This window comes from Rhinopithecus bieti, unplaced genomic scaffold, assembly GCF_001698545.2.
Source record: "Rhinopithecus bieti isolate Rb0 unplaced genomic scaffold, ASM169854v2 scaffold_78620, whole genome shotgun sequence".
Taxonomy (NCBI): domain Eukaryota; kingdom Metazoa; phylum Chordata; class Mammalia; order Primates; family Cercopithecidae; genus Rhinopithecus; species Rhinopithecus bieti.
Window position 1 is genome coordinate 66223 of NW_016829908.1, and position 9205 is coordinate 75427.

The 9205-nt window shown below is 39.5% G+C and overlaps 1 non-coding gene across 1 annotated transcript; it reads left to right on the forward strand.

The window, feature by feature from the left end:
• The first annotated feature begins 6134 nt into the window (after window positions 1-6134).
• Window positions 6135-6208, forward strand: TRNAI-AAU (transfer RNA isoleucine (anticodon AAU)). Its single transcript has one exon. It is a non-coding gene; the product is annotated as a tRNA-Ile (tRNA).
• The last annotated feature ends 2997 nt before the right edge of the window (window positions 6209-9205 follow it).

Sequence of the window (9205 nt, forward strand, 5' to 3'; positions counted from 1 at the left end):
TTAAATAGATGACTCTGGGTCCTAATGGAACAAAGCATTTTGCTTTCGAAGAAAATAAATGCCAAGATAGAAAAGAACTAGAACACTATCTCTTCCTAGTGAAGAATAGTGCAGCTTCTTCAAGTTGACACAAAAATTCAAAAGAAGCTTGACTTAAAATAAGTCTAAAAAGGCAGAGGTATGTAGTGAAAAGAGCATTAGATCATCCTGGAGAAATCACTTATCCTCTCTGTTTTTGTTACCAGAACAGTAAAGATGAGGAGTTACAACCAGAACTGTATACTCTCTAAGTTCCCATCCAAATTCTGAATGCAGGTTTCCCATGGACAAGAAGAGACAGAAAATAAGTCAGACTTTCTGGGCAGGCGTGGTGACCCGTACCTGTAATCCCAGCTGTTCCAAGGGGCTGAGGCGGAGGAATCATTTGAGCCCAGGAGATTGCACCACTGCACTCCAACCTGAGTGACACAGCAAGATTCTGTCTTAAAAGAAAAGAAAAAAAAAAAAAAAAAAAAAAGATTGAGAAAGATTGAGAGGCACTACATTCAATATATATTTTGTCAAGCACCTACTATATGGCAGATCCTGTACTAGGCCCTACTTGTATAAAGTGGTTCCACATTTACACTACTGTAGTGTGATTTCCTAGGTGGGTAATATATGAATAGATGATTGAGAGACTGATAATTACCTAATAGATAAATAACCTGATAGACACACAGTTCTCTTTGCTTTCCAGATATCTGACCTGAGCATACTCTTTGTCCAGTATCCAAGAGTGTATGTTTTATGAAAGTGAGTTCATTTTATACTTGCATAAGCACACATACTCTCACAGCTTCAACTATCATGTTGATATTAATAAACACTCAATATATAATTACAACACTTACCTTTTATATATTAGTAAATGCAAGTACTGTTTTCCTAATGGCTTTCAAGGCAATTGAAATTCAATCCATTCTAAAACTGAATTCACTATATTTTCTCTTCTCTCAACATGTGCAGTAGATTGAATGATGGCCCCCGGAAAGATATCCACATCTAAATCTCTGGAACCTATGAATGTTACCTAATAGCAAAAAAGGACTTTGCAGATGTTCTTAAATTAGGACCTTGAGATTAAAAAATTATTCTGGATTATCCAGGTGGGCCCTAAATGCAATCACAAGTGCCCTTAAGAAAGAAAGGCAGAGGGAGATTACACATGGTTGCAGTTTATGATAATAACTATTAAGAATAGGCGGTCGGGTGCGGTGCCTCATGCCTGTAATCCCAGCACTTTGGGAGGCCCAGGAGGGTGGATCACCTTAGGTTGGGAGTTTGAGACCAACCTGACCAACATGGAAAAACCCTACCTCTACTAAAAATACAAAATTAGCCTGGCCTGGTGGTGGGCACCTGTAATCCCAGCTACCCTGGAGACTGAGGCAGGAGAATCACTTGAAGCCTGGAGGCGGAGGTTGCAGTGAGCCTAGATCGCACCATTGCACTCCATCCTGGGAAACGAGCAAGACTCTGTCTCAAAAAAAAAAAAAAAAAAAAAAAAAAAAACTGGAAGAGGCAAGAAAAAATTCTGAAAATTCTGCCCTAGAGTCTCTGGAGGAATACATTTTCACTGACACCTTAACTGTGGCCTAGTGATACTGTCTGTGAACTTCTGGCCTCCAGAAGTGTGAGAATTTAGTTTCTGTTGTATTAGCCACCAAGTTTATACCAATTTGTTACAGCAGCCTCAGGAAACTAGTAACTTCTCTTTCTAATTTCTCCTTGTTTATCAATCAGTGGTACCCATTCTTTTCAACACTCAAACTAAAACTAGAAATAATTTTCCATTTTTTATCATTTTCATAGCTTATAGCTCTGAGTTTTTCAGCCAGGAGCCACAGCCCATTTATCAGTGGATTGTAAAATCTTTAATGAGTATACCCAAAAGCATTGAAAGCAGAGTCTCAAAGAAAGATTTATACACCCATGTTCATAGCAGCATTATTCACAATAGCTAAAACATGAAGGCAACCCAAGCGTCTAATAGACAAATAAGTAAAATATAGTAAATATATACAATGAAACATTAGCCTTAAAAAAGAAATTCTGATATATGCTACATGAATGAGCCTTAAAGATAGTCACAGAAAGACAAATACTGTATGACTCCACTTACATAATGTTGTTAGAGGAGTCAAAATCATAAAGTAGAACAGTGGTTTCCTGAGGCTGGGGGGACAGAGAAATAGGGAATTGTTGTTTAACGGATAGTTTCAGTTTTACAAGATGAAAAGTGTTCTGGAAATGGATGGTGGTGATGATTACACAATATCATGAATGTGCTGAATATCACTGAACTATATACTTAAAAAATGGTTAGGATGGTAAATGTTATGTTACGTGGATTTTACCACAATTTTAAAAAATCTTTAGTGAATCACCACCAAAAACATTTTAGTAAAATAGAAAAGAAAATGTCAGAGTGTGTTATATATGATAAGGGTAAATAAACTTTTTCTAATTGTATCTGTGAGTAGATATGTCCTGATTTATGAAGTAAACTGGGTGACAGCCCAAAATCTTGAAACAAACTGCTTTGAATATCTCATCAAGTCAATTATCAATCCATTTCTTCTTTCTCAATACTCACACGCAGGTGTTTTCCGCACTTACTTATTCTAAGCAGGGCGATGTAGTGCTGTGGAATCAGATGACCCAGGATTTGAAGATAAACTCCATCCCTAACTTTGTGACCTGGGGGTCTCTGAATCTGTTTCCTCAGAGTAAAAAGAATATCATGTTACTCTCCTCATAATGCTGCTGTGAGGATTAATTGAGATAATAAATGTAAAGTGCTTAGTTCAATGCCTGCAGATAAAAATTGTTTGAGAAAAAATATGCACTATAATTATCTATGCTCTAAATCTTTAGGCTATAGCAGTAACTTTCTAACTAATCTAACTTCATCTCTCATCACTCCCATCAATCCTGTCCACAATGGCCCAACCTCAGTTTAATCTTCCTAAAAGATTGCTTTTATCAGTAATGTACTGTGATTTATCACAGTTTGTACAGTGATATCTGTACTCTGTCTGACATTCAAAGCACTCCACAGTCACACTTTGAGCATTCTTACTGCTTTTCCAGCTGGTACAGCTAACTCAGTCTATTAAACACTCATTCCCATCTTTTCCCCTTTGCTCATGCTGTTCCCTTATCTCCTTTCTTTTCTTTTTTTCAACTATCCAGACATTGTTGAGAAACTCCTTTCTTTCCACCTATTTAATACCAAACATTCTTCAAGGTTTAGCAAAAAGTCACAATTTATCTATGGAATTTTCTGGCAATTTGAACTAATATTAGTTCTGCCATCTAAAAAATGACTTCATGCTTTCTGAAATCAAATTCACTTAGGCTGAAATCCCAGCTCTGCTCAATAATAGCTGGTTGACTTCAGGCAAGTTTCTTAACCCCCTAATTTTACTTTATTCACTTGTATAAAAAAGATGATACGTAAGTGGGGTTGTTGTGATTATCTCATGACAGAATATTTCATCACGCTAGCACTGGAGTGACCTCAAAGACTTGCTCATAACACAATCTTTAATGTCTTAAACACAATCTTTAATGTCTTATATCAAAGTGAGAAAATACACATTACATGAGTTGCCATTCCCACACTCGAGCAGCCATCATGGATCACTTGCAATACTCTTTACTACTGACCCTAGACATGGTGTCAGAACTCTTCTCAATCCATTATACCAAACAGTCAATAACGATGGATGAAAATTCAGCCACTCTAAGCAGTCACTGGGGCAGCCACTCTGTCATTACTTTCAACTTCCCTTTTTAGAAACTGGAAAAATAGATGTTAAATAGAAGGCCTTACCTTAATTTAAGTGGCAGAAACATAGAAAGCTCCTTCTTTTGTTTTTTACCTCTCTTCAAATTCTATTTGAATGTCAGTTCATTTTAAATCTGTTAAGTGACAACTGTTAATATATACAAAAGTAAAGTAGTCTCAATACTGAAAGAAACTGTACTCTCCACAAGCAGATTGAGAATAGATTTAATGATTGAGCAAAAAGTCAGTTTATTTTTATTTTATTTTATTTATTTATTTATTTATTTTTGAGATGGAGTTTTGTTCTTGTTGCCCAGGCTGGAGTGCAATGGCGTGATCTCAGCTCACTGCAACATCTGCCTTCTGGGTTCAAACAATTCTCCTGCCTCAGCCTCCCAAGTAACTGGGATTACAGGCACCTGCTACCATGCCCAGCTAATTTTTGTTATTTTTAGAAGAGACAGAGTTTCGCCATGTCGGCCAGGCTGGTCTCGAACTCCTGACCTCAGGTGATCCACCTGCCTCGGCCTCCCAAAGTGGTGGGATTACAGGCATGAGCCACTGTGCCCAGCCAAAAGTCAGTTTACTATGCACAAAATATTATATAGCCAGGGTAACGTTTATCATGAAAGCTGGTCGCTTATCTAACCATTTTTTCAAGAATCCTTTTTCTCCACTGGGTAAACTTTCAAAGTTGTAGGATTTAAACTTTAACAAATATAAAGCATAAAGATAAATAAGACAAGGTCCACCTTTCAGGAGCTCCTAGTTTAGCAGGACAGACAGAAATCTAATTAAATCATCAGTGTAAACGGTGTGCCACTTGCTGTGGAAGATTGTATAAGAACGTATGGAGGCTGAGAAAGCAATTCCCAGATGCTTGCATGAGTCTGCACAGAGAAGAAAACACAAGATGGGTGTCTCCTAGCAGACTAGCAGGACAAGGGCATCCTAGACAGGAAAAATGAGACAAGAAACACCAGTTATTTCACAGAGGTATAAACAGCATCATGCATTTTGGGAATGGGAAATAATCCTAGAACATGAGTGAATCATAGGGAACATGAGTCCTACCCTTCAGCACACTAGAGGAAGCAGAAGTTTGTCTTACCCTATAGTGTCCCAAAGTTGAATGTAGGAGAAAAGTCTTTAAAATTTCCGTGAAAACTGACAGCAGATACCAAACATAGTATCCTGACAAGGCAACAATATCAAAACAAAAAGAGCAAATCTCACTTTGGTCATTAATCAAAGCAACCATTGGGAAAACATGCGTGGAAATAAGTGGCCAAAATAAGGAACCCTGAGAACTAAGAACAGCTGGAGTAAGCAATAATGGAACAGGATAGAAGTGGGGGTCCAGATACATTCTGGGATGGCACACAGAAGTCTTCAGTGGCTTTTTATGCAACAGTGGGCTGGCCATAGACCAATCAAAACCTCCTAATAAGATAAAATGGAATGAACAATACATTTAAAAATTTTTAAATTAGAAAATAATTTTTCGAAGATAAAATGGAATGAACACGACCCATTCTGCAAAATTCCCAGATTCTCCTAAAATGTTCAGTGCAATTTTTTTTGTCTTCTGCCTTTTTTTTTTTTTTTTTTTTTTATGACAGGGTTTCACTCTGTCACCCAGGCTGGAGTGCAGTGGTGTGATCGCAGCTCACTGCAACCTCCATTTCCCAGACTCAAGCCATCCTCCTGCCTCAGTCTCCTGAGTAGCTGGGATTACAGACGTGTGCCACCATACCCAGCTAATTTCTATATTTTGTAGTAGAGATGGGCTTTTGCCATGGCTGGTCATGGTCTTTTTGGCCAGGCTGGTCTCAAACTTCTGGGCTCAAGTGATCCACCCGCTCAGCCTCCCAAAGTGCTGGGATTACAGGCGTGAGTCACCATGCCTGGCCTTTAAATTATTTTTAAATTAGATGGGTACTATATCTAGACATTTTTATTGTAAAAATTCAAACAGAGTAAATTTTAAATGTAATTTGATACCACTCAATCCCAAATTATTTCCAAAAAAAACAATTATTGTTATCAGTGTGCTACCTCCTAAGCATTTGCGTTTTATGTACTTGCAAAAACATACGGCTTTGGTTTTGTAACATCAGTAGCATCATTCTCTGCATGTTACTCTTCATTTTTTTTCATGTAATGATATATTGTCAAAGAATAACTCAGAGACCTTTAATTATTTTGCATGCTTTTTATTTCTTACATGAGGAAGATAGACATTAGACTGTCAAGGGACAAAGGCAAAAAACAGGACTCATAAGAAAAATGGGGGCAGGGCCAGTTAGCTCAGTTGGTTAGAGCGTGGTGCTAATAACGCCAAGGTCACAGGTTCGATCCCCGTACGGGCCACACGCACTCTTTTAATGTCTATCTCACAGTAACCGTTGTGCGCAGTGGTATCAAAAGTCACGAGAGAACAAGAAAGTAAATGTGTATGTACCCAGTAATCTACGCAGACTCTTAATGCTTATTTCACGGTAACAATTGCGTGCAGTGGTATAGAAAGTCGCAAGAGAACAAGAAAGTAAAATGTATACGTACACAGTACCCAGTAATCTTGGCCGGGCACGGTGGCTCAAGCCTGTAATCCCAGCACTTTGGGAGGCCGAGACGGGCGGATCATGAGGTCAGGAGATCGAGACCATCCTGGCTAACACGGTGAAACCCCGTCTCTACCAAAAAATACAAAATCTAGCCGGGCGAGGTGGTGGGCGCCTGTAGTCCCAGCTACTCGGGAGGCTGAGGCAGGAGAATGGCGTGAACCCGGGAGGCGGAGCTTGCAGTGAGCTGAGATCCGGCCACTGCACTCCAGCCTGGGCGACAGAGTGAGACTCCGTCTCAAAAAAAAAAAAAAAAAAAAAAAAAAAAAAATGGGAAAGCAAAGAAACCTGTAGGCAGTCTGGGAATAGTGCACCCTTTTCTCCATTTTTGGTGTAAGCTCTTTCACCAGCAACTAGCTAAAAGACCACTCTGGACAGTCTGCCATTGAACAAGCTGGCTAGGGTCAATGGAGAAAATAATTTCAGTAGTTTATGGATGCTCCCAAAAACCTGGAGAGTCCTTGAGGAACTTACAGGAGCAGCTGTTTCTCTGTAACTTACAGGAACTTACAGGAGCAGCTGTGTCTGTCCGTTGTCTCCCCAACCTACCTACTCTCCAAGAACTACTTTCGCACCATTTCCTGCATCCTAATTTCTTTGTCTCCCCTAATACTCAGTGCCACCAAGGTCAGGAACCTTAGGTTCTCTTTGATTCCTCCTTCTAGGCTGCCCATTAGGGACTATATATTTGTGATCTGCCAAAATTCATATGTTGAAAACCTAACTCCCAGTGGGATGGTATTCTGAGGTTGAGGCTTTGGGAGGTAATTAGGTTTAGATAAGGTCTTGAGGGTAGAGCCCCCAAGATGGGATTAGTGCCCTTACAAGAAGAGAAAGAGACGAGAGCTGTTCTATCCTGGCCATGTGATGATATGAGAAGGTGGCTGTCCACAAGCCAGGAAGCACTCCCTCATTAGACACTGAATCTGGCAGCACCTTGATCTTGGACTTCCCAGACTCCAGGACTGTGACCAATAAATGTTTCTTATTTAAGCCATTTAGCCTATGGTATTATTACAGCAGCCTAAACTGATGAAGACAGCCCCATTAGCTAAAATATCTTCACACCTATTCTCCTAAATATTTCTCTAATCTTACCTCTCCTAGTTAGGTTTTCATCATTATTTGCCTAAAGAATTATAACAGTGTCCTAATTAGTTTTCCTGCTTCTCAATTTTTTCCGCTTCAAATCCATCCTCTATCCAGCTGTCAGATCTACTTACCCAGAAACTGAAATAAGACTATACCCACTCATCAGCTTAAAATCTTTAATAGGTCCCAGGGGCCTAATGAACATTATGCATTAAAACCTTGTTAAAATGGCAAAGCCTTCCAAGAACTGGGTCTCCAATCTCATCTTTCCACAGTCCCTGCCTCACATTTTATGCTCCAGTAACACTCAACTGCTTATAATCCATTGTGCTATTTTTTAAGCCAATGCCTCTCCTAATGCCATCGCCTTTGCCTGGAATTCAGACTCTTATCCATCCTTCTCTGGCAATGAAAGAGCCCATATCAACTGTTAAAATAGTCACTCACATGTAGTAAGCTCTTTCTGGGAATTGGTATGGTTGTACAGGGTTTTCTGATCACTCACTCCTTCTGTTCCTTCAATTCATTTTTCCTGAGAGAAATCTTTCTCCAAAAAAAGGCAAAAAAAAAAAAAAAAAAAATTCTATAAGAGCCTATAAATATTGAAACTATTGGAATAATCTAAAAACTCTCAGCCCATGTCTAGGAGAATTTGAAGGACTCAGTGTCATAGACAGTGTTCCCAAACTTGATCTTACAGAGCATCACCAGGATGGATTCAGTATCCAGGGTGCATGCATGAAGATGACACTGAGGTAGGCAGTAGAGAGAGGTAGGAAAAAATGAGGAAGACAGACTAGAAACGACTGAGAACTCCAAAATGCCCATTTGATGCTAGCTCTGCTTGCACTGGGAGGCAACCTGAGAGGAAATAAATGATGTTTTTCACCATTCTCTGGGCTACACGAGTGTGCCTCAACACTGGCTAGTATTAAGATTGTTTTCTTCTTAACAATGACAGCTGCAACCCTTCCAGACATCATAGAGCATTCAGAGGATTACATGCCTGTTGTCACATAGATTCAATGCATCAAAGTGCTCACTTGCCACTGCAGCAGCAAAGCCAACTATATTCTTGTGTCCTTTTGTGCAGTTTTACACTTAGCACCTCCTTGTACAACCAAAATATGTGTGGATCATTTGCACCCACCTCCTGCCCTTTACTTCCTAACTTCTGCCTTTGAGATGGTATAGGATTTTGTTCTACCACTTTTCACATAAAAAAAAAAAAAAAAAAAAAAAAACTAGTTAGCCAGGCTTTCGGGTTCATGCTTTCCATTTCTCTTCATCTATTCATTCCTCATTTATTCCAACTCCCTTGCACTTTTGGCACTAGGAATGAACTTCTCTTTCCCTTTTGTCAATTCCTTTGTCATTCTCCAAAAGGTCATAAAATAAAAATATTCTGAGGTTGGAGGTCATCAAACTCATTGGCAAAACATGGAAAAACATGGCCCAGTGGAGGAAAGTATGGAGAAGTTTTGTTTTGCTTTAAGAGACAGAGTCTCACTCTGTCACCCAGGCTGGAGTGTGTAGCATGATCATAGCTCACTGCAGCCTCAAACTCCTGAGCTCAAGGGATCCTCTCACTTCAACCTCCTGAGTAGCTGGGACTACAGGCATGTGCCACTGTTACCAGATGGAAGGTGTTGCC